Here is a 26,233-nt window from a genome sequence, read left to right as displayed (position 1 = left end):
GCTAGCCTGTTCCTCTTCACTTCTTTTTCCTGCTTCTTTATTGATGACGTAACTTCATCGTGCTGCCTTTTTTTTTTATTTTTTCCTCTTTCTTGAGGGCAGGCTCCCCTCTTATACCCTTCTCTCCACAGCAGTTCTTTTCAAAACAACTTTTAATTGGTCAGACAACTTTGAATGTAACAACAACAGCAAACACCCTGAGACATCCATGCCTTAATGGCTGGAGAACAAGAGAACCATCTGGAGAACAAGAAACCAGAGACTGTATGGAGTCTTCTGAATCACCCTTTGTTCCCTCTAGACTCTTAATGACCAGGCCATCAGGAATATAAAAGTCTAATGTTATCTCAACCATGGGGCTTTCCAACCCCCATGGCCACATTCCAAAATCTCCCCCTTCTTTATTAATATCAACCATTTTCTCGACACGAATTACCACTCCATATATAACAATCCCTCCTCTTCCTTTGAATATAATTGATTCGTGTCTTGTTTTCAAATTTGGCAAAGGCCAATTGAACCACAAGAGAATGCTTTCACAGTATTCTCTGCAAGATTTATAAACAAGTTTTTAGCAATGGTTGGAATCCTCCACTGCAGTGTGTATGGTCTACCAAGGGAGGCAACCCCTATGGGTATTGACTGCCGAGTGAGAGGGCCTCGAACGGACTTCTCCCACACCAAGGTCAGGTTGTCCCGAGAAAATAACATAAGAACCTCTTTTTTTTAAACCTATATAAAATTGTGATTCGTTTTCCAGGAGCTGGATCACCGCAACAGGCTGAATGGTAACACAAGCCCGAATCAACCCTGAAAGCGGGCCCAACCCTTTGACTGAAGGCGTTTGCCTATTATGATCCAGCTACGTGGGCAGAAGACAGATCCTGGGGCTATAGGACCCCAATATATATGCTTAATAGAATAATTAGGTTACAAGCTGTAATAGAAATAGTTATAAATAAAACCGGAGATGCACTTGGATTAATTGCATAGCAAAATACCAAGATGAGAACTGCTTTGTATCAAAATCGCTTAGCTTTGGATTATTTACTAGCACAAGAAGGAGAAGTCTGTGGAAAATTTAACTTTAGTAATTGGTGTTTAAAGATTGATGATGAGGGTGTTTCTTCCTAGTAGCTGGTAGAATGCTATGTTCTGGCTTAGGATGAGAAGAGTGCTGATAATATGCTGATGTTTTAATTGTTGCAGAGCAGTGCTTACACCAAGCCAAGGACGTTTCAGCTTCTCACCCTGTCCTGCCAGCGGGCGGGCTGGGGGTGCAACAAGAGCTGGGAGGAGGGCCGGACTGCTCGGGGTTAGACTGGGCATCGGACAGCAGGTGGTGAGCAATTGCATTGTGCATCACTTGTTTCGTACACATTATTACTAGTAGTACTATTATCATCATTATTGTCATTATTATTATTGTTATTATTATTATATGTTTTTTTTGGTCTTTATCTCAACTCACAGGCTTCACTTTCCTGTTTCTCTCTCCCATCCCAGAGAAGGAGGAGGGGAGGTAAGCAAACAGCCGTGTGTTGTTTAGCTGCCTGCTGGGTTAAACCACAACAGAAGGAATAGCTGTAAATGAACTTGTAAAAAAAATGAAGAAAATTGCACGTGTCCCAGTTCAAATTTGCAATGGAATCGATCGAAGAGGATTATGGGAGGGGGCTTTATGGGTGGTGATTGGTTCCCTAAAATAAGGGTGGTTGTATTGGGGATATGTGGAGGATTGTTAATAATTCTATGTTTAATACCTTTTATTACCAGACTAATACACTCGGTTATACAAGGAATGCAAATATCTGCGGTACCTGTTGACCCAGCACCAGGGAAAGAGAAAACCCACTCCCTGATGATGATAAAAACAAACAAAGATCCAAAATTGGTATCAATTGGTATCAATTCGACAAGTATTGACTTGATTAGAAAGGAAAACACGAATCAATGCCATGAAAAAGGAGATGGGGGATTGTGAGATATGTTCGTCTGATTCGTGTCAGTATGGAACAATGCTAGGGCCGCATGGTATGATGAACGTGACCTTCTGTCTTACATACCCTTGTATAACCACAAGTCTAAGAAAAACAGAGTGGTTAATGTATATAGTTCTTGTACCTTGCAAAGGAATGTTTTAGCAATTTGTGTCAATAGAGAGCTTGAAGGGAAATGTATTTGTAGGCTTTTCCTTGAAGTCTCTGATATCTGGGGGGTTTCAGAATAACTAACTAGTATGACTATTGCATGGGACACTATGCAAGTCTCTGATATCTGGCCAGGAGATTAAGGAGACGGGGAGAGCTGAAGAACGACTAAAAGACAAAGCTTGCAGGGGATGCTGCACAAGTCTCTGACATACAGCCAAGTTGGACAAAGGAGAAGGACAAGAGGGAGGAAGACTATGAGCCTTCAGCATGAGAGACCCCCAGAGGGACCACTGGAGACTGATACGCATGCTCCAGTAGGAGAGTTTGGATTCCGGAAACTAATTATAATAACCCTGTTGATTTTTTTTTTAGAAGTAGTAATGAATATGTATTAGCCTAGGAGCATAAAAATCAGCTGCTTGATGTAACTGGTGTGCGTCTTGGTGGAGCAGAGACTCCCGCCGCACCCAGCGCTGTTTGCTTATCTCTATTCCTTTAATAAATCGTAAACTTTGATTATATAGTCCTATTTTCACAGAATCACAGATTTTCTAGGTTGGAAGAGACCTCAAGATCATTGAGTCCAACTTCTGACCTAACGCTAACAGTCCCCACTAAACCATATCCCTAAGCTCTACATCTAAACGACTTTTAAAGACTTCCAGGGATGGTGACTCCACCACCTCCCTGGGCAGCCTGTTCCAGTGTCTAACAATCCTTTCAGTAAAGAAGTTCTTCCTAACATCTAACCTAAAACTCCCCTGGTGCAACTTAAGCCCATTCCCCCTTGTTCTGTCACCAGTCACGTGGGAGAACAGGCCAACCCCCACCTCACTACAGCAGAATTTTGAAGACTGAGCCTTTTATAACAGTATTGATGGAGAAATGAGGCAAGCCTTTAGTCATGTGGATGTGCGTTTTCAGAAGGGGTTATGGTTGAAAAAATGTTATTCTTTCTTCCACCTGCTACGACTTGTCCCTACAGCATTGCCACTGTGAGGCGGAGAGGAGTCGGGATGTGCTCAGAGCATGGAAGGGTTTGGTCCAAAATCATAACCAGCTTCCAAAATGAGTGCCCCTCAGCCAGGGACAGCCCCTGGGAGCACCATGCTTGTGTTTTAGTGTGTGTGCACAAATCTTGTAGGAGTGACCTGGGATCTTCTGCATCTCTCATGCAGAGGATGAAGGGCTGTGGGAGCTCTGTGCCTGTATGGGAGAAAATGGGGCAGGTGGTGGGAGAAATAGTAAAATCCCAGGCATGGCAAACACTGCCTGCTTGTCAGCAGGCAGAAACAGGGTATGCAAAGGGGGAAATGAATCCCTTGGAGCTGTCCTAGTCTATTCTTCTGTTAATGAAGTGCAACTTTGAGATTTTGTTTCTTTTAATAAGAAAAATCACTTTTTTTCCTTGTTCTCTACCACCCAGATTCCTGTGTGTCTCTTATCAGCTGCTTGAAACAGAAAGGGCTTTGAAATTGACTCTTTTTCCCCCCTGTTTCAGAGGACCTGGATAGCGGTTTAAACTGCATAATCCTAGGACAGAGGATATCCCTCAGTAGTTCTTGCTGCCTGCCCTGCCAGCAGGCTGAGCTGGGTGTGAATGCATTTATCTGCATCTGAGCCCAGTAAACATCTGTTATGGGCTTCAGAGAATAAATACCTGAGGAAGGCCATGGGATCCAAGAAGAGAGATTCATTCACAGGAGATGGTATTGACTGAACATGAATGTATTAGAACTGAGCAGTACTGAGGATGGATTTAAGGCTTGGTACTATTCACACTGAAGTCAACTTCCTGAGCCCAAAGGGAGGGAGAATGTTTGAAGTTTGCAGCTTACTTGAGATCACACTGTGTAATGTAAAACTTGTCCCACTGTAGATATTGGCATGGCTTCAGCTTCTCTCCTCCCTCACTTGCGTAACTGCAACTCTCTAAAACTCTTCTAGAGCAAAACCATTTCAGACCCCTGCAAAGCCTCTTTGCTGGTAAGAATGGACCTGGTGCTTGATTCTTGCTCTCTTTTAAAGAGGTTGTAAAGGTAGCAGAACATTGCCTAAAAAAGAAAGTGCCTTTTTATTTTTTTTTTGAGAAAAATAATCCAGCTAAGCAGCCAAACCCTGAGCAGCGCAAAGGTGAGGTGCTCTTAACTTGCAAGCAGCTTCCTCTGTGCACAGCACCTTGCACAACAAAGTTGCAGTTTGTGCCTGGTTTCCCTCCTGCTACAGGAATGGCAATGCTGATTCTGTTTCTTTTGATAATTAAGATGACCCTTCCCCTTCAAAATACACTTTCTGAATGGTGCATTAGGTTTGAACTTTATAGCTGTGTTGGAAGCACCCCTTGCTGACAGTGGTTAAGCAATGCAAATGCTGAAGGTATTTTCCAAGTGACTTGCTGTTTGTGTTATTGCTGTAGCAACTCGCTAAAGCGAGATTTCTAGTGGCAGGTCTCTGTGCTTTCCTTAAAGGCTAGGTATGTTTGCTTTGCTCTGCTGGTTGTAAATACCAAAGGTGACTCTGTTAGGTTTTTACATTTGCAAGAGAAGTAACTTGCTGCTGTAACTGATTTTCCAAGTTGGACTAACTATGATTCACTACTGTTGAGGCATGAGGAAAGAACAAAACTATTCTTAACTGCTTTTCAGTCAGGCTGTCCTGGATTTGTGGCCAGGTGGGAGCTTTTTGGGATATGAGTGTGCTGCAGACCACAGAAACCAAAATAGCAAAGTGGTTGGGATGGTCAAGGTGAGGGGAACCTCATTTAACTGTTGGCAGTGCAAAGCTTAAAGTCTGTGCTTGTGCTGCAGCCATCCAGGGTGGCACAGCAATTTCTAGCGTTGCTTGCTTGATTTGTGCCAATTTTCTTAAAGCCAGCTTGTAGCACTTGGAGTTTTTATTATTATTATAACTGTTTTGGTAGGATTTAAAAGGGAGTGGAAATCTTTCTTTTGAAAACATCACTTGGGATGCAGCTTTCCCCCAGCAATGCCCAACTCTGTGAGCAAAAACCCCACCAGAAACTCAGGTCTTTCTGAGAGCTGAAGCCTCCTGATCCAAGGGACATCAGGGATATCAGAATGTGTTCTTGCTTCAATGTGTGGGAGACAAGCTAAAGTAACGAGTTTCCTCACTAATGCCCAAATCCTCCACTGATGGCTGATCTTTTTTTGCTTTTTTTTTTGTGTGTGTGTGTGTGCTGAGAGCAGTCTCTCTCCATCTCTGAGCAGCATTATTGTAGCACATGGTACATGTATGGCGCAGCTCCCCTCAGACTCCCTCTTCTCTCTCAAGTCCTGCTGCCCCACCTGGCTCTGAGACAGCTGGTGATGAAAAGGGTTGTTAAGCATTGGAATGGGCTGCCCAGGTTGAGTCACCATCCCTGGAGGTCTTTAAAAGACGTTTAGATGCAGAGCTTAGTGATATGGTTTAGAGGAGGACTGGTTAGTGTTAGGTCAGAGGTTGGACTAGGTGAACTTGGAGGTCTCTTCCAACCTAGATGATTCTGTGATTCTGTGAAAAGAGCTGTAAGACTACAGACCATCCACCTCTGCTCTTCCCTGCTGGGCTGTTTCTGCCCAGGCTGACTCCAGCTGTGCTGGACAAAAGTAGCCAGACTGGGATCCGATGTTTCTCCCCTGCTTTGCAAGCTCTAAATGATGACCCATCTGTTTGAGAGATATTTTGAGGAAGGGCATAAATGGTGCTCTTTGTACTGTCCCTATGGCTTGTAGAGGTCCCCTCTGGCTGTGTGGGCTGTGGAATTGAGGAAGGTCTGTGGATGCTGGAGATGGATCTACCTTCAGATCCACCCAGCTGGTCCCGATACATGGGGAGGGCAGCAAGAGGTCATGGTTGGGGTTTGCACTGTATTAACTTAGTCTCACATTGAGCTGCAGGGAAGGAGTTGGGAGGTGGCTTTAAACTGGCTGTAGTGAGAGCCCTCCCTCCTCTTCCTCCTTGGGGAAGACTTTGGGAAAGTCCTAGGTTTTGAGTTCCCCTCTGATATGAAGAAAGGGGTCTCTGATACTTAAAATCTTTCATCAGTAGCTCAGGTTCCCTTCCTTCAGAGTATCCCCTGGGTTTGACTGCCCTTCTGGCATCTTCCCCACCTAACCAGAGGGCAGTGAGGGCTGAGCAATGTTTCCCATCCACCAAGGTGATTAGGGTGCAACAACTCATGCAACAAAACTTTCCCATCTTGATTTAGAGATCAGTCTGTCTGAAGTCCAAGTGCAAATGCAGACAGGCCTTTTGTGTTGCACCTGGAGGCGTGAAAGAGCACTGACAAAGAAGGAGGGAGAGGGCGAGTGAGGGAGGGAACCTGACTGCTGTGCAGAAGAGCGCTGAGTGCTACCCTCCTAAGTTCACCTACAGAACTGCTTTGCACAAGAGCTGTCTGTGAACCCAGGTGGCCTTGCTTCTTCATTAGCTCTTTCAACATTTTATTTTTTTGTTCTCCAAGGTTCTTTCATACTAGCTCTGACTAACTCCAGGCCTGTTGCAGGAAGCACGGCCGAAAGCATGACAGACACCAGTAGAGTCAGATCATGCTCCATTTTATTGCCCGAATAGCCTAACTTTTATAGTGAACTTAACAGGGGTGGACAGTGTTTCACACAAGATTATTGGTCAAAAGCACTCAAACAACTACAAGAAAACAACCCCACCTGCAAGAAAACAACCCCCTTGTGATTAGCACAAGCTGTAAATGAACTTGTAAAAGAAATGAAGAAAATTGCACGTGTCCCAGTTCAAATTTGCAATGGAATCGATCGAAGAGGATTATGGGAGGGGGCTTTATGGGTGGTGATTGGTTCCCTAAAATAAGGGTGGTTGTATTGGGGATATGTGGAGGATTGTTAATAATTCTATGTTTAATACCTTTTATTACCAGACTAATACACTCGGTTATACAAGGAATGCAAATATCTGCGGTACCTGTTGACCCAGAACCAGAAACCAGGGAAAGAGAAAACCCATTCCCTGATGATAATAAAAACAAACAAAGATCCAAAATCGGTATCAATTGGTATCAATTCGACAAGTATTGACTTGATTAGAAAGGAAAACACGAATCAATGCCATGAAAAAGGAGATGGGGGATTGTGAGATATGTTCGTCTGATTCGTGTCAGTATGGAACAATGCTAGGGCCACATGGTATGATGAACGTGACCTTCTGTCTTACATACCCTTGTATAACCACAAGTCTAAGAAAAACAGAGTGGTTAATGTATATAGACTAAAAGACAAAGCTTGCAGGGGATGTTGCACAAGTCTCTGACATACAGCCAAGTTGGACAATGGAGAAGGACAAGAGGGAGGAAGACTATGAGCCTTCAGCACGAGAGACCCCCAGAGAGCCCCAGAGGGACCACCGGAGACTGATACGCATGCTCCAGTAGGAGGGTTTGGATTCCGGAAACTAATTATAATAACCCTGTTGGTTTTTTTAGAAGTAGTAATGAATATGTATTAGCCTAGGAGCATAAAAATCAGCTGCTTGATGTAACTGGTGTGTGTCTTGGTGGAGCAGAGACTCCCGGCGCACCCAGCGCTGTTTGCTTACCTCTATTCCTTTAATAAATTGTAAACTTTGATTATAGTCCTATTTTGAAGACTGAGCCATTTATTACAAAGCCTTTGCTATAGATGACTTCCTTTCCACAGCAAAGTTTACTGACAACAGCTTAGAAATACAACTGGCACTAACATTTTACAGTGTGGGTATTGACATTTTATTTTTTAGAAAGGCAAAAAAAAATACATAATTTCAGTGACTGGAAATGTATATAAAGTTACATATTTCAAGGAATTCACACATTAAAGAATCTTTTAAAGCCTGTTTCTTTAACACATTGCAATTCCCCCCTTTTTTTTCTTTTTTGAGCAAACAATGCCCAATATAACATTTTTGCAAGTAACCCTTTAACCACGTTTATCACAATACCACATGCAATGATGATTGACACCACAGCAAACAGAATCCTTAATCCCTCTTTGACTAATCCCAGTAACCATCTATGCATCGTTTCAAACAAATCAGTGAACCATTGATTGAAAGGGTTGATACTATATTGAATCTTTCTCATGTGCTCTTTCAGGAAAGTAATGGATTTGTGAATTGACTCATTATGATCAAAAAGGTTTAAACAGTACATTCCCTTAAAGTCCTCACACCCATTCCTTTGAGCCAAAAGCAAGTAGTCAATAGCAGCTCGATCCTGTAAAAGCACATGTCGCAGACTATTTTGATCTGGAGAGTGATTTTTAAGGAGGAGGATGGGGAATAATCTCTTGAGGAATGGCAGAGCTGGAATTCCTCCGGGTTGAGAGAAGACCCTTGTGGGTAAATGAGGCGGTAGATAACAGGGTGGGGAATTTTTACTTTGTGGTTTCTGTGGCTAATGATCCAACCACCATCCATCCACTTGCAGAACTGTCATTTCTTTCAGTGTGAATAACACAAATACCTTCATCAATAGGAATAAGCTGGGGCCAACCCTGACAAACTCAGGTGCCTACTGCAGCTTTTTGTGGGCTCGTCTCTCTCTGGTCAGACTGATGTGCTTGCTGTGTGGCCTTAGAGGTGAACACCATGGCCAAATACTCTGTTGAAACTTCTGTCTGAAGTGTGCTGGGGCTCCTCTGGGGTAAGAGAAAGAACAGATGTCACCCTGGTCATTAGCCAGTATTTATTTGTTCGGTTGGAGCTACATTCCTGTCAGCAGCTTGGACGTGTCTGGGAGTGATGTCTGTTTGCTGCACAACAAATAAGGCTCATCCCTTCTGCCTTCAGCTGGGCAGAAATAATGTGGTAAGAGTGCTGTGAGTAGTGCTGTGAGATATCCCAGCAATTCTGCAAGGTAGAAAATGAAATGTTCCAACAACACAGTTCCATGATCTACGGCTATCCTGTGAAATTCCAACAGATCTCAAAGCTGTCAGAGACTAGGCAGTTCCCATACATCTTTAAATTAACTTAACTCATCCCAACCCTGGTACGTGGTAACAGCTTTTTAAGGAGTACATTTATATACCTATTAAAAAGATACTATTGTGAAATTTACATGAACACACACAACTTTAACACCATGTTTTCGGTGGAACTTGGCTATTAGCTGCTTGCAGTATATATACAAAGCTGATTAATTAGAAAGGCTGCTACAGGAAGCCAAGTTTTCTTTCCACATTAACCCCTGACTAAAACAAGAATTTCCTGTGTTACCTTCCATGAGTTGGCAATATTAAAAATTGTGATTAAAACACCAGGGTGCAGTGGTTTGCAAACACTGACTTTGCATTATATTAAAATCCAGTGCATTCTCACTCTCCACTCTAACATTATGGATCAAATGGATTGATATGATCTTCTGGAAGCTCATGGGAGATGTAAAAAGATTAGCCAATTAAAATCTTTTAGACAAGTCCATTCCTAGTGTCAAGTCATTGACTTCAGAGCAACACCAAGCACAGATTTGGTCCATCATAGAACCACAGGGAATTTTTTCCCAGGATGTCAAATTTTCCATTCCATGATCAAAAAAACAATTTATATTTTGCATGGTCCCCACTCTGAAGAGTGGGATACAGGTTTAGAGGGAAGCAGTTTGTCAAACTCACAGGCCAGGCCAGCAGTTCAGCCCAGGAGAGCCCTAAATTCCTGAACACGGGGCCTGTGCTAGAGGTGTTGGATAGCAATGCCCACCTCTCTCCTGACTCCTACAGTCCTCTTTCCTAGGGAAAGACTACATGATACTGGATGTGGGGAAAAGGCTCACAGGAAAGCATCTAAAGCAAATGCATCAGGGGTATAGAAAAAGCTAGAATATTTCAAGACATGAAAATAAAAATCTTCCTGTTGTTCTTGAAGCTCTTCTTAACTCCTTCCTCCTCTTGGCCGACTGCAGTCCTGAGTAATAATATCTGCCAGACCTGGGTGGCAGCTTCCTCAGACCCTTTCCTTGTGCTTCACGTTGGCTAATTTGACTGTTTCCTGATCAGAGGCAGGTGGAGAAGGCTCGTCATGGTATCCAATCATCAGCTGATAGACCATCACTCCTGCAACAGCCCCAAGGAAAGGAGCAACAACTGGAACCCACCATCACTGCTTACTAGTCCTGGGAAACACAAAGGAAATACACAAGGTTAACAACAGGCATTAGGGTACTTTTGTTTGGATATGGAACAGTGCAAGATCTAGTCAATGGGATATTTGGAGACAAAAGACAACAGCAACCCCATGTCCACTGCAACATGGAAGACGGATGTTGCCTCTTGCTGCAAGCTGGGGTGACAAATATTTCAGAACAGCTGCTTCCAGGACTTCCAAAAGTGTTTCCCCACAAGGAAAGGAAAGAAACTATTGCAGTGTCTGAACTAGGCACCTTCACTTCCTTCCCACTACTTGCAGGAAAGCATCCCTTGACAACACAGCCTGTATTGTTCATGACTCTTAATTGGATTTTGTTATACCTGGAGACAGTTATAACAGAGACCCTACGTTTCCTACTACTAAAAAAAAAATCATGTTCAAGGTGCACCTGAACTTCTCATAGATGCTCTAAGGTTTCATTCTTGATAGCAAAGTTAAGTCATTTGCTGGAAACTTCCCTACTTGCACAATTTCACAATTTCTTAAGCAGCAGCAGAGCTAACAGTCTTCTTTAAAATGTCTATACAGTCCAAAGATACCTCATGGATGCTAAGACTTTCTGTGATACCAGAAGTATCACCTACTTGGATTTATATGTTTTTTTCCCCTTGATGCCTGAAGTCTTCATTGGCAAGCACTTACCAGAACACTTCAGAGCCCCAGCCATCAATGGCTGTGAAGAGACAAGGCCCAAAGTCCCTAGCAGGGTTGACAGCGTAGCCAGAGTTGAAGCCCATAGAGGTTCCAATAAGAAGGACAACAAAGCCAACTGTGAAAGCTTCCAGACCCATGGGGACAGGGTTGTTGTAGGGATCCACAATAGCCAAGATGCAAACAATCAGGGAGGCAGTGCCAATGAACTGGGGAGAGAGGGGAAAAAAAGAGAAAGAATTTATTCCAGACCAATCTTTTAACCAAGTTACTTAACTCCTCTGAAGTTTCATGGGTTTAGGATTCATTCTTGTACTGGGTCTGTCTGGGATGTTAACTTTCCCTGCAGTAGCCCATACAGTGCTGTGCTCTGCACTTGTAGCTAGAACAGCAGTGGTATCACACCACGGTTGTGTCTGCTGCTGAGCAGTGCTGGCACAGCATCAGGACTCTCTCTAACCCTCCCAGAGTCAGCAGGCTGGGTGTGGGCAAAAAGCGAGAAAGGAACATCACCAGGGCAGCTGACCTAAACCAACCAAAGGGATATTCCATACCATATGATGTCACACTCAGCAATAAAAGGTGGAAACAGGAAGAAGAGGGGAGCAGTGGGCTCTCTTTGCGAAAACATCTGTCCTCCCAAACACTGGCTACGTGCATTGAGTCCCTGCTTCAAGGACGTGGTCAAGCATTGCTCATTTGTGGGAAGTAGAGAGTAATTTCTTTCTTCTGCACTTCCACACAGCCTTTACTTGTTGTTTTTCCCCCTTTCATTAAATTGTTTAATTAATACTATTTTTCCTTAATAATTATTTTTCCCTTTGTTAGAAATGGCTCATTCTTCAAAATAGGATTAAATAAAAAATAGGATTTATTAAAAGAATAGAGGTAAGCAAACAGCACTGGGTGCACCGGGAGTCTCCGCTCCACCAGGACGCACACCAGTTACATCAAGCAGCTGATTTTTATGCTCCTAGACTAATACATATTCATTACTACTTCTAAAAAAAACAGGTTATTATAATTAGCTTCTGAGGTCCAGTCCCTCCTACTGGAGCATGCGCATCAGTCTCCTCTGGGGGTCTCTAGGGGTCTTTCATGCTGAAGGCTCGTAGTCTTCCTCTCCAAGTTTTTTCTCGTCCTTCCCCTTTGTACTCCTTTGGCACCGTATCAACTTTATAGAACATTTCCTGCAGGTCTTGTCTCCCAGCCGTCCTTCAGCTTCTTTTTTCTTCTTCTTAATCTCTTGGCCACCTGGCCAGATACCAGAGGCTTGCATAGTATCCCATAACAGTCACTAGTTGTTATCAGTTGTTCTGAAACCCCCAGACATCAAAGACTTCATACAAACACAAATAGCTTTCTTATTGACACTTCACCAGTAATTAAAACATTCTTCACCAGCCATTCACAGGGACAGTCACACCTATAAGTTAAGTTAATCTCGAAGAAGACAAAAAAAAAGGCTGTAACTGTTAGAAATAGAAGTCCGGAATAACAAAAGCAAACAGGTTCATAAATTTGAGGAGTATTTTCTGAAGACTTGATAAATTGACTAGAATGAGGGGGAGACTGGGACACACTGCATCTGTGGTTCAAGAATTAAATTGCCAGTGCAGGGCCCAGAGGCAGACAGGACTGTTCTTTATGGACACGAATTGTTAAAACATTCCTAACACCTTTAATTAAATTATCCTTATCTCAATCCATGAGTTGTTCTTTCCTTTACTTCTTCCCCTCCTCTTCTGAGGAGGGGGAGAGCGGTTGTGGTGGAATTCAGCTGCTTAGCAAGGTAAAACCACCATAATTCTCTAAAGAGCTGCACAAAGTCATCCCATGGCATTATCAGACAGCATCCCGTTGGGAAAGGAACAGCGGAGCTCACTCCTTCTAGCAGCTAACAAGCTCCATCACACCTACATCTTTTTCCCCTGCTCACAGGAGAGCTATGAACAACCGTCCAAGCAGCCAAAAGCAGCTGAAGACATCTTCCTGAACCTGCATCCAATCTGCCACAGCTAAGCAGTTGCTCTGTCTTTGTGGTTGGTAGCAACTTCAGGGAGGAGACAGACCCCTCCACCACCCCACACCCACTTGACCTCCAGGTTGTGCAACAGCCACAGTAGTGCAATGGGAGTGAGGAAGAGACATCCTTCAGGAGCTGAGACCAAGTAATGTCCTTTCCACTGGTGTCCTGGTAAGCATTGGGACTAACACTGGTTAGTGCCTTTAGGACAAGTTTCCTTGCTTTAAGTCTTTCTGACTCTTTAAGTCTTTCTACTCTGTGCTGGGGCAGCCTCACCTCGAGTACTGTGTGCACTTCTGGGCACCACAGTTTGTACTAAGGACAACTGTTGGATAGTGTCCAGAGGAGGACGATGAAGATGGTGAAGGGCCTAGAGGGGAAGACATATGAGGAGCGGCTGAGGTCACTGGGCCTGTTCAGCCTGGAGAAGAGGAGGCTGAGGGGGGACCTCATTGCAGTCTACAACTTCCTCGCGAGGGGGAGTGGAGAGGCAGGTGACCTCTTCTCCTTAATCACCAGTGATAGGACCCGCAGGAACAGTGTTAAGCTGAGGCAGGGGAGGTTTAGGCTGGACATCAGGAAAAGGTTCTTCACAGAGAGGGTGGTTGCACACTGGAACAGGCTCCCCAGTGAAGTAGTCACTGCACCAAGCCTGTCTGAATTTAAGAAGAGATTGGACTGTGCACTTAGCCACATGGTCTAAACTTTTGGGTAGACCTGTGCGGTGCCAGGAGTTGGACTTGATGATCCTTATGGGTCCCTTCCAATTTGGGATATTCTATGATTCTATGACTCTTACCTTCCTACAGGCTAGTGAGGGACCAATACAGCAAGGGTTTCAGAGCCAATATATCTCCTCTTGAAGTTGCAATTCATTCTCTAACCAAATGAGAGGCCCAGAACCATCCCAAAAGATACCTCTTCAAGTTCTGGCATCCTCCCAGCACCCTCTTACCTGGTCAAAGAATCCATTCACAACATTCAGATGCTGAGATGGGTAGGTAGCAAAGATACCAGCAGTGGCATTCTGTCCCGTTACATACAGCTGGTTGTTGCCAAAAGCCCAGATGGCAACTGGAGGTGGGGAAAAGGCACCAGAGTTAGAGCCCAAAAACAAAACACTAATCCAAATCCTATTTCCCCCCCCACAATGTGCCTAAACACCTGTGGTGCTACAGAAGTCATAAGATATTGTTATGGATCTGATCTGCAGCAAATATGATTTGGGCTAATCTTGCACCTTCCTCTAAACCAATATGCAATTACTTTCACCTCTTGGGACTGTCCTATAGAGCAGTTGGCCCTTCACCTACTGCTGTATAGAAGCTGGATAACTACCCTAAGCACATTGTATAGGTTCCCTCCGCGGTCAGTTAAGAAGAAAAGATGCTCAACCCTGTTTTAGGCAGCTATTTAGGATGGGGTTAGTTCTCTTCTGCAGAGAATCTGACTTCAGCCCACCAACTACTGGAACACTGCTTAGCTCTAACACCCATTAAATCCTGAGCAATGGTAAGTGCTGATCACTTTTGCTTGTTTATGTTACAGAATTACAGCAGTACTGTTTTTTTTGTTTTGTTTTGTTTTGCTTTTTTAAATTAGAAGCATTAAACCTTTCCCTGATCAGCAGGAAGAGTGTTCAGTTCTTGTCCACTGAATATTGTTGTATCAAGGAGCACCATGACAGAGGAACTGGATTTTTGGGATGTTTTCCAGGATGTACAGTCATCCTGATAAGGGTTTAAGGGCTGCCAATGCTGCTAGAGTTTTATTGTCTCACACTAGCATCCAGATAATGCAGAAAAATTCAGGTGAAGTTTTTTTTTTTTTTTTTTGACAAGAAGGATAAAATGGCTCTGGAACAAGGCTCATATTGAAAGTCTCCATTACTACTAGTGTTTCATCAACATTTCTGGAATATACGTTTTAATCTGGATAATAGACACATGTGTGCACACATATACACACTATCTGCACATACCATAGTAGAACCCAAAGACTATGCCAGTTCCCAGGAAAGCCCCAAGAGTCTGGGCCAGGGCATAAATTGGTAGCTTGATCCAGGGCTCCCAGGCCAAGAAGCACATGGCAAAAGTGACAGCAGGGTTCAGGTGTCCACCTGCAGAAAGACTGGAGATTAGTGCACTTCTGCAAGCAGAACTTGGGTCCCAGAGATGAGCCAAAGCACACCAGTCTCCATACCAGTGCCACACAGGAAAAGTGCAGCCATCTAGGACTACACACCAGTTATCACAAGTGAATTCCAGCCCACATAAAATCACAACGTACCTGACACGTCCTGAGATCAAAATGCCAAGCATCACAGCAAAGCCAAAAGCCAGGTTAACAGTCAGGAAGCCTCCATGAGTCCCTCTGCTGAGCACAATCTGTGCAACAGAGCCACAGCCAAACAGCTGAGGAAGAAAGAAAAAAAGATTGAAGTTACCCTGTTTCACATCAGGGCCAGTTGCTGACTGACACCCTTGACTGCTCTGCTTACACCACTGAAGGCCTCAAATCATGGGTGCGTTGTAAAGCTTCAACCCTCGGTCATTATAACCAGCAACAGCAAGGAAGGAGAAAGGACACAAGGCAAGCCTAGCACCTGGCTGGAGAACTGATACAAGGAACAAAAAATCTGAAGAAAGATCATCCCACAGCTCACACCTCTAAGAGACTTAATATCTCTATCCAAACATCTCAATTTAAGGCAGCTAAAGGTAGGCAAGAAGAATCAGTGAGACAGCACCCTGAACCAAGGTATTTACAGTACAACTTGTTCACACAAGGGAACTGGGCACCTTACTGTTAAAAATGGCTAATAATAGTCTGACCCAGTAGCACATAGATTGGCAGGGCACTATTTTGCTATTGCATGAAAAAGACGTGGCTGAAGAAGGGCATGATCAGCCTGGCATTCACAGACACTCCTTCAGGCAGCCCTGGCTGAGGGATCAGGGCTGTCTCCCTGAGCTGAGCTACCTGCAGTTGTCCCAAACCCAAGGCATGCTCCCTGCTGTGGGCACTTGGAGCACAGCCCACACCACCCCAAGCCAGCCACATCCCTCCTATAGCAAAACTATATAGGAAAGGACCAGGACAACACAGCTGGCCTGTCACTACAGTACCAACATGCATCAAGCACTTTGGGCAACAAAAGTTATTTCTGTTGAGTGATAAGGGGTATTGCCTAATAGCTAAAGGAGGCACATGCTCATGTTCAAAGACATTTGCTCAAAATGTGTGATCTTTATGTTCCCAATCACATCCAAAAGCCATGCTTCCTATGGCCTGGGTTGTTAAGAGTGAGCAGTTTCCCCAGGTGGTTCAGTTCATCACTTATCCAGCTGGATGTCTTCTGCCTGGCCAAGTCTTTCCACCACCTACCATGTACTTTAAGGGGCCCTGGTCCCAATCTTCTGTTTGCTTGTACCTTCCACTGACTCTACCTGAACTGATTCTCAACATGTACCAGGGATTACTTCACCACCAGGTACTGCAAGCATCCTTAAACAAGGACAGAGATTAGAGTTTTCTCCTGTCCTGCTCCCAGAAGCCAGAGATCCTCCAGGTTAAGATCAAAGCTTTCCTTACTTCCACTGAATGTGTGCTCGTATCTACCCACCCATCAAGTTTTTCTGCTTCTGTGAACTCCATCATTCTAGAATTGCTCAGTTGCCACACAGGCAGTATCTGCTCTTAGGGGATAAGACACCAAATAGACACTGGGAGGCAGGGGTAGATCTCTTCACCTCTCCTGCCAACGCTGGACATGCTGTTGAGCAACACAAATCTGAGGAAGGGCAAAGCCAAAACACAGCTAACTCATCCCCCTGATAACTGATGAATTACTAACAAAGCAAACACTGCACTCAGCCTGCTGGGAAAGGGGTGGCCAGATAATCTGGAGGCGAACTCACAAGGTGGACACTGTACACAGGTACCTCCTGACAAGAAGCCAGGTCCCCAACACAGGATTTTGTTTAGAAAGAACAAAGGAACGTGCAGAACTTGTTAGTTAACAGGAGGTGACATCCAGCACTGCTCTCTACTGGGTAGCATCAGAACAGCCCCTCCGATGTCCTAACCCCAAGATTATCCACTGGAAAGCCGCGGCAGAGAAGATGCCCAGCTGAAGGCAGAAGGGATGAGCCTTATTTGTTGTGCAGCAAACAGACATCACTCCCAGACACGTCCAAGCTGCTGACAGGAATGTAGCTCCAACCGAACAAATAAATACTGGCTAATGACCAGGGTGACATCTGTTCTTTCTCTTACCCCAGAGGAGCCCCAGCACACTTCAGACAGAAGTTTCAACAGAGTATTTGGCCATGGTGTTCACCTCTAAGGCCACACAGCAAGCACATCAGTCTGACCAGAGAGAGACGAGCCCACAAAAAGCTGCAGTAGGCACCTGAGTTTGTCAGGGTTGGCCCCAGCTTATTCCTATTGATGAAGGTATTTGTGTTATTCACACTGAAAGAAATGACAGTTCTGCAAGTGGATGGATGGTGGTTGGATCATTAGCCACAGAAACCACAAAGTAAAAATTCCCCACCCTGTTATCTACCGCCTCATTTACCCACAAGGGTCTTCTCTCAACCCGGAGGAATTCCAGCTCTGCCATTCCTCAAGAGATTATTCCCCATCCTCCTCCTTAAAAATCACTCTCCAGATCAAAATAGTCTGCGACATGTGCTTTTACAGGATCGAGCTGCTATTGACTACTTGCTTTTGGCTCAAAGGAATGGGTGTGAGGACTTTAAGGGAATGTACTGTTTAAACCTTTTTGATCATAATGAGTCAATTCACAAATCCATTACTTTCCTGAAAGAGCACATGAGAAAGATTCAATATAGTATCAACCCTTTCAATCAATGGTTCACTGATTTGTTTGAAACGATGCATAGATGGTTACTGGGATTAGTCAAAGAGGGATTAAGGATTCTGTTTGCTGTGGTGTCAATCATCATTGCATGTGGTATTGTGATAAACGTGGTTAAAGGGTTACTTGCAAAAATGTTATATTGGGCATTGTTTGCTCAAAAAAGAAAAAAAAGGGGGGAATTGCAATGTGTTAAAGAAACAGGCTTTAAAAGATTCTTTAATGTGTGAATTCCTTGAAATATGTAACTTTATATACATTTCCAGTCACTGAAATTATGTATTTTTTTTTGCCTTTCTAAAAAATAAAATGTCAATACCCACACTGTAAAATGTTAGTGCCAGTTGTATTTCTAAGCTGTTGTCAGTAAACTTTGCTGTGGAAAGGAAGTCATCTATAGCAAAGGCTTTGTAATAAATGGCTCAGTCTTCAAAATAGGACTATAATCAAAGTTTACAATTTATTAAAGGAATAGAGGTAAGCAAACAGCGCTGGGTGCGCCGGGAGTCTCTGCTCCACCAAGACACACACCAGTTACATCAAGCAGCTGATTTTTATGCTCCTAGGCTAATACATATTCATTACTACTTCTAAAAAAACCAACAGGGTTATTATAATTAGTTTCCGGAATCCAAACCCTCCTACTGGAGCATGCGTATCAGTCTCCGGTGGTCCCTCTGGGGCTCTCTGGGGGTCTCTCGTGCTGAAGGCTCATAGTCTTCCTCCCTCTTGTCCTTCTCCATTGTCCAACTTGGCTGTATGTCAGAGACTTGTGCAACATCCCCTGCAAGCTTTGTCTTTTAGTCTATATACATTAACCACTCTGTTTTTCTTAGACTTGTGGTTATACAAGGGTATGTAAGACAGAAGGTCACGTTCATCATACCATGTGGCCCTAGCATTGTTCCATACTGACACGAATCAGACGAACATATCTCACAATCCCCCATCTCCTTTTTCATGGCATTGATTCGTGTTTTCCTTTCTAATCAAGTCAATACTTGTCGAATTGATACCAATTGATACCGATTTTGGATCTTTGTTTGTTTTTATTATCATCAGGGAATGGGTTTTCTCTTTCCCTGGTTTCTGGTTCTGGGTCAACAGGTACCGCAGATATTTGCATTCCTTGTATAACCGAGTGTATTAGTCTGGTAATAAAAGGTATTAAACATAGAATTATTAACAATCCTCCACATATCCCCAATACAACCACCCTTATTTTAGGGAACCAATCACCACCCATAAAGCCCCCTCCCATAATCCTCTTCGATCGATTCCATTGCAAATTTGAACTGGGACACGTGCAATTTTCTTCATTTCTTTTACAAGTTCATTTACAGCTTGTGCTAATCACAAGGGGGTTGTTTTCTTGCAGGTGGGGTTGTTTTCTTGTAGTTGTTTGAGTGCTTTTGACCAATAATCTTGTGTGAAACACTGTCCACCCCTGTTAAGTTCACTATAAAAGTTAGGCTATTCGGGCAATAAAATGGAGCATGATCTGACTCTACTGGTGTCTGTCATGCTTTCGGCCGTGCTTCCTGCAACAGGCCTGGAGTTAGTCAGAGCTAGTATGAAAGAACCTTGGAGAACAAAAAAATAAAATGTTGAAAGAGCTAATGAAGAAGCAAGGCCACCTGGGTTCACAGACAGCTCTTGTGCAAAGCAGTTCTGTAGGTGAACTTAGGAGGGTAGCACTCAGCGCTCTTCTGCACAGCAGTCAGGTTCCCTCCCTCACTCGCCCTCTCCCTCCTTCTTTGTCAGTGCTCTTTCACGCCTCCAGGTGCAACACAAAAGGCCTGTCTGCATTTGCACTTGGACTTCAGACAGACTGATCTCTAAATCAAGATGGGAAAGTTTTGTTGCATGAGTTGTTGCACCCTAATCACCTTGGTGGATGGGAAACATTGCTCAGCCCTCACTGCCCTCTGGTTAGGTGGGGAAGATGCCAGAAGGGCAGTCAAACCCAGGGGATACTCTGAAGGAAGGGAACCTGAGCTACTGATGAAAGATTTTAAGTATCAGAGACCCCTTTCTTCATATCAGAGGGGAACTCAAAACCTAGGACTTTCCCAAAGTCTTCCCCAAGGAGGAAGAGGAGGGAGGGCTCTCACTACAGCCAGTTTAAAGCCACCTCCCAACTCCTTCCCTGCAGCTCAATGTGAGACTAAGTTAATACAGTGCAAACCCCAACCATGACCTCTTGCTGCCCTCCCCATGTATCGGGACCAGCTGGGTGGATCTGAAGGTAGATCCATCTCCAGCATCCACAGACCTTCCTCAATTCCACAGCCCACACAGCCAGAGGGGACCTCTACAAGCCATAGGGACAGTACAAAGAGCACCATTTATGCCCTTCCTCAAAATATCTCTCAAACAGATGGGTCATCATTTAGAGCTTGCAAAGCAGGGGAGAAACATCGGATCCCAGTCTGGCTACTTTTGTCCAGCACAGCTGGAGTCAGCCTGGGCAGAAACAGCCCAGCAGGGAAGAGCAGAGGTGGATGGTCTGTAGTCTTACAGCTCTTTTCACAGAATCACAGAATCATCTAGGTTGGAAGAGACCTCCAAGTTCACCTAGTCCAACCTCTGACCTAACACTAACCAGTCCTCCTCTAAACCATATCACTAAGCTCTGCATCTAAACGTCTTTTAAAGACCTCCAGGGATGGTGACTCAACCTGGGCAGCCCATTCCAATGCTTAACAACCCTTTTCATCACCAGCTGTCTCAGAGCCAGGTGGGGCAGCAGGACTTGAGAGAGAAGAGGGAGTCTGAGGGGAGCTGCGCCATACATGTACCATGTGCTACAATAATGCTGCTCAGAGATGGAGAGAGACTGCTCTCAGCACACACACACACACAAAAAAAAAAGCAAAAAAAGATCAGCCATCAGTGGAGGATTTGGGCATTAGTGAGGAAACTCGTTACTTTAGCTTGTCTCCCACACATTGAAGCAAGAACACATTCTGATATCCCTGATGTCCCTTGGATCAGGAGGCTTCAGCTCTCAGAAAGACCTGAGTTTCTGGTGGGGTTTTTGCTCACAGAGTTGGGCATTGCTGGGGGAAAGCTGCATCCCAAGTGATGTTTTCAAAAGAAAGATTTCCACTCCCTTTTAAATCCTACCAAAACAGTTATAATAATAATAAAAACTCCAAGTGCTACAAGCTGGCTTTAAGAAAATTGGCACAAATCAAGCAAGCAACGCTAGAAATTGCTGTGCCACCCTGGATGGCTGCAGCACAAGCACAGACTTTAAGCTTTGCACTGCCAACAGTTAAATGAGGTTCCCCTCACCTTGACCATCCCAACCACTTTGCTATTTTGGTTTCTGTGGTCTGCAGCACACTCATATCCCAAAAAGCTCCCACCTGGCCACAAATCCAGGACAGCCTGACTGAAAAGCAGTTAAGAATAGTTTTGTTCTTTCCTCATGCCTCAACAGTAGTGAATCATAGTTAGTCCAACTTGGAAAATCAGTTACAGCAGCAAGTTACTTCTCTTGCAAATGTAAAAACCTAACAGAGTCACCTTTGGTATTTACAACCAGCAGAGCAAAGCAAACATACCTAGCCTTTAAGGAAAGCACAGAGACCTGCCACTAGAAATCTCGCTTTAGCGAGTTGCTACAGCAATAACACAAACAGCAAGTCACTTGGAAAATACCTTCAGCATTTGCATTGCTTAACCACTGTCAGCAAGGGGTGCTTCCAACACAGCTATAAAGTTCAAACCTAATGCACCATTCAGAAAGTGTATTTTGAAGGGGAAGGGTCATCTTAATTATCAAAAGAAACAGAATCAGCATTGCCATTCCTGTAGCAGGAGGGAAACCAGGCACAAACTGCAACTTTGTTGTGCAAGGTGCTGTGCACAGAGGAAGCTGCTTGCAAGTTAAGAGCACCTCACCTTTGCGCTGCTCAGGGTTTGGCTGCTTAGCTGGATTATTTTTCTCAAAAAAAAAATAAAAAGGCACTTTCTTTTTTAGGCAATGTTCTGCTACCTTTACAACCTCTTTAAAAGAGAGCAAGAATCAAGCACCAGGTCCATTCTTACCAGCAAAGAGGCTTTGCAGGGGTCTGAAATGGTTTTGCTCTAGAAGAGTTTTAGAGAGTTGCAGTTACGCAAGTGAGGGAGGAGAGAAGCTGAAGCCATGCCAATATCTACAGTGGGACAAGTTTTACATTACACAGTGTGATCTCAAGTAAGCTGCAAACTTCAAACATTCTCCCTCCCTTTGGGCTCAGGAAGTTGACTTCAGTGTGAATAGTACCAAGCCTTAAATCCATCCTCAGTACTGCTCAGTTCTAATACATTCATGTTCAGTCAATACCATCTCCTGTGAATGAATCTCTCTTCTTGGATCCCATGGCCTTCCTCAGGTATTTATTCTCTGAAGCCCATAACAGATGTTTACTGGGCTCAGATGCAGATAAATGCATTCACACCCAGCTCAGCCTGCTGGCAGGGCAGGCAGCAAGAACTACTGAGGGATATCCTCTGTCCTAGGATTATGCAGTTTAAACCGCTATCCAGGTCCTCTGAAACAGGGGGGAAAAAGAGTCAATTTCAAAGCCCTTTCTGTTTCAAGCAGCTGATAAGAGACACACAGGAATCTGGGTGGTAGAGAACAAGGAAAAAAAGTGATTTTTCTTATTAAAAGAAACAAAATCTCAAAGTTGCACTTCATTAACAGAAGAATAGACTAGGACAGCTCCAAGGGATTCATTTCCCCCTTTGCATACCCTGTTTCTGCCTGCTGACAAGCAGGCAGTGTTTGCCATGCCTGGGATTTTACTATTTCTCCCACCACCTGCCCCATTTTCTCCCATACAGGCACAGAGCTCCCACAGCCCTTCATCCTCTGCATGAGAGATGCAGAAGATCCCAGGTCACTCCTACAAGATTTGTGCACACACACTAAAACACAAGCATGGTGCTCCCAGGGGCTGTCCCTGGCTGAGGGGCACTCATTTTGGAAGCTGGTTATGATTTTGGACCAAACCCTTCCATGCTCTGAGCACATCCCGACTCCTCTCCGCCTCACAGTGGCAATGCTGTAGGGACAAGTCGTAGCAGGTGGAAGAAAGAATAACATTTTTTCAACCATAACCCCTTCTGAAAACGCACATCCACATGACTAAAGGCTTGCCTCATTTCTCCATCAATACTGTTATAAAAGGCTCAGTCTTCAAAATTCTGCTGTAGTGAGGTGGGGGTTGGCCTGTTCTCCCACGTGACTGGTGACAGAACAAGGGGGAATGGGCTTAAGTTGCACCAGGGGAGTTTTAGGTTAGATGTTAGGAAGAACTTCTTTACTGAAAGGGTTGTTAGACACTGGAACAGGCTGCCCAGGGAAGTGGTGGAGTCACCATCCCTGGAGGTCTTTAAAAGTCGTTTAGATGTAGAGCTTAGGGATATGGTTTAGTGGGGACTGTTAGCGTTAGGTCAGAGGATGGACTCGATGATCTTGAGGTCTCTTCCAACCTAGAAAATCTGTGATTCTGTGAAAATAGGTAAACTTTGTAAACTTTGCTGTGGAAAGGAAGTCATCTATAGCAAAGGCTTTGTAATAAATGGCTCAGTCTTCAAAATAGGGCTATAATCAAAGTTTACAATTTATTAAAGGAATAGAGGTAAGCAAACAGCGCTGGGTGCGCCGGGAGTCTCTGCTCCACCAAGACACACACCAGTTACATCAAGCAGCTGATTTTTATGCTCCTAGGCTAATACATATTCATTACTACTTCTAAAAAAAATCAACAGGGTTATTATAATTAGTTTCTGAAATCCAAACCCTCCTACTGGAGCATGCGTATCAGTCTCCGGTGGTCCCTCTGGGGGGTCTCTGGGGGTCTCTCGTGCTGTAGGCTCATAGTCTTCATCCCAGGCTTTTTTTCTTGTACTTCTCCTTTGTCCAGCTTGGCTGTATGTTAGACTTGTGCAGCGTCCACTGCAAGCTTTGTCTTTTAGTTGTCCTTCAGCTTTCCTTGTCTCCTTAATCTCCTGGCCAGATATCAGAGACTTTCATAGTGTCCCATGCAATAGTCATAATAGTTAGCAGTTATTCTGAAACCCCCCCAGATATCAGAGACTTCAAGGAAAAGCCTACAAATACATTTCCCTTCAAGCTCTCTATTGACACAAATTGCTAAAACATTCCTTTGCAAGATACAAGAACTATATACATTAACCACTCTGTTTTTCTTAGATTTGTGGTTATACAAGGGTATGTAAGACAGAAGGTCACATTTCATCATACCATGTGGCCCTAGCATTGTTCCATATTGACACGAATCAGATGAACACATTTCACACTTAGGACCTTCTGACTCCTGGGACCAGTCGACGGGCTGAGCCTCTCTTCCCCCACATTGGGACGCTTTTGGGTGAGATTTGAACACTTGGTTATAAATCTTTCTAGAGTCTTTGATCCTTTTAATGCGTTCATTTCTAGGCTGCGCACCTGTAACACCTGTGTGTTTCATGCATGCTAGTTTGCTTTTGCAGACAGCCACTATCGCCGGCAATCCAAAGAACCTGTGTACCTGTTGCTGTAATAAATCACACTTGATTGAATTGTTACAGCTCTCATTAAACGCGACTAGAGTAAGGGTGGTTATACGTTATTGGTGAATCCGTGACCGTGATAGTTTTGTGTTTTGAATCCAACCAGACCCCTAACGGTTAATGCGTTATTGGTGAAATCTGTGATTGTGATAGTTCAGTACCCTGAATCCGATCGGGCCCATAACGGTTAATCAGCTACACCCCTTAATGCGACACTGTGGTGGTAAGAACTCTTCAGTAGGCGACAAGATCCTGGATGAGCCCCCAAATTGTGAGAAAACTCTCAATAATTTTCTTCAGACAGGACCTTCTGTGAAGCTATTTTATTTGTGATTGCATTGGTGGGCATCCTACCATTTAGGAGTGCATTATAATAAACAAATCATAACCTTTTATTCCCTATTACCCTACACCTGATTTCTCCTGTTTCCTTATTGGTTGGCTACTACAGGTTCACAAGCTACTCGACGTTCCTCAATACCATATATGTATATTTTTTTTTCTTCCACCCTTTAATTTCTCCTTTTTCCTTTTTTTTTCTTCCTTTTTTATGTTTTGAGAACTTGTGATCTTTGTTTTACTGTTCTCACACTGCTCATCCTGTTTTTCTCAAGCCTCTATCTTATTTTGGAACAGCGAGGCCTTCTACTGTGCACTTATCTACTTAGCATTTCTCCTTATTATGATTAGACAACTACCTTTGAATACAGAAAATTAGTTCTCTACTGCAAAAACACAACTTTGTTTCTCACACCAGTGGTACATCAGCGATACCTGTGGGAAGCAAGTGCGAAATATAACCAAACTGATTTATACACCTGTGGGAATGTGGTCCTATCCCTTTTCATGTGATTGCAAGTCACACTCCTACAAAGTATATTGGTAAATCTGGCCGCAAGTAGTGTGGGAGTCTAAGTAGTTGTAGGGCTTCTGATCCTGTTCTTCTGGAGCATGGACGATGGGCTCCATTCATCTACTGTTATACAGGCTGAGGCTGGGTGGCATTTATAGCTGAAGAAGGACAATTTTCCCTGAGAATTGTGCTGGGGGACAGACTGGTTCAGCTCATGCCCCACCAGCTGCAGCACATCTCCCCTTTGGCCAGAAAGATGTTGGAGAGTGGCAGAGGACATAAAAAGAGTCTTGCAGCCTTCACATTGAACTGCAGCTTTTTATTTTGGGTGAGATCACTGCAGAAGACCATGTTAAATTAAGTCTGAGTTGTTCTTCAGTGTGTATCTGGCAGCTGATCTGAAGATAAAGGGCTGTTAGCAATGCATTTCCCCACCAGAACCTGTCCAGTTGGGGCTGATCCAGAATCTGACAAAGGAGTCGAATGGACAACAAGGAGAGCAAGCTCTTGGACTGAAGATGCCAAATAGGATATACTTCTGAAAATTAACAGGAAACGGTGCCTGAGATGGTGGTTTTACTGGTTGCGGGATCATAAACTAGCTTAGCTCCTTGCAGGGGTTTTGCATAGTTCCCATCTATCCCCGTATTCTTCTCTTCCTTCCCAGGATATCCTATAGCTTTCTACTCATTTCTGATGCTGGCCTGGAACAGACTGAAACATCTTCCTTGGGATCTGAAAAACCTTCTGTATAACATCCTCTGCACTTTGCATGTCTCAAATGAAACTGTCTTTGACTTCTTTCTGCTTGCTTATATGAAACCTCATAATTTATGCACCTAGACACAGCTCATCTCCATCTAAGCCCACGAGTCCAGCCCAGGCCAGCTGGCTTGCAGGACCCCATGTGCCTAAGAGAGGCCAGCCTTCATAGCTAG

General features: G+C 44.0%; 1 long non-coding RNA gene and 1 pseudogene across 1 annotated transcript; one reads left to right on the top strand and one right to left on the bottom strand.

The window, feature by feature from the left end:
* The first annotated feature begins 588 nt into the window (after window positions 1-588).
* LOC137846733 (uncharacterized) lies at window positions 589-1,926 on the top strand. Its single transcript, XR_011090614.1, has 2 exons — window positions 589-685; window positions 761-1,926. It is a non-coding gene; the product is annotated as an uncharacterized lncRNA (long non-coding RNA).
* An 8,118-nt stretch (window positions 1,927-10,044) lies between these two features.
* The window catches only part of LOC137847441 (aquaporin-3-like), a 29,996-nt pseudogene continuing 13,807 nt past the window's right edge, over window positions 10,045-26,233 (bottom strand).

The sequence above is a fragment of the Anas acuta genome, chromosome W (assembly GCF_963932015.1).
Source record: "Anas acuta chromosome W, bAnaAcu1.1, whole genome shotgun sequence".
NCBI classification, from domain to species: Eukaryota; Metazoa; Chordata; class Aves; order Anseriformes; family Anatidae; genus Anas; species Anas acuta.
Note: the sequence above shows the minus strand (reverse complement) of the source record. Positions and strands in the feature narration are given on the sequence as shown.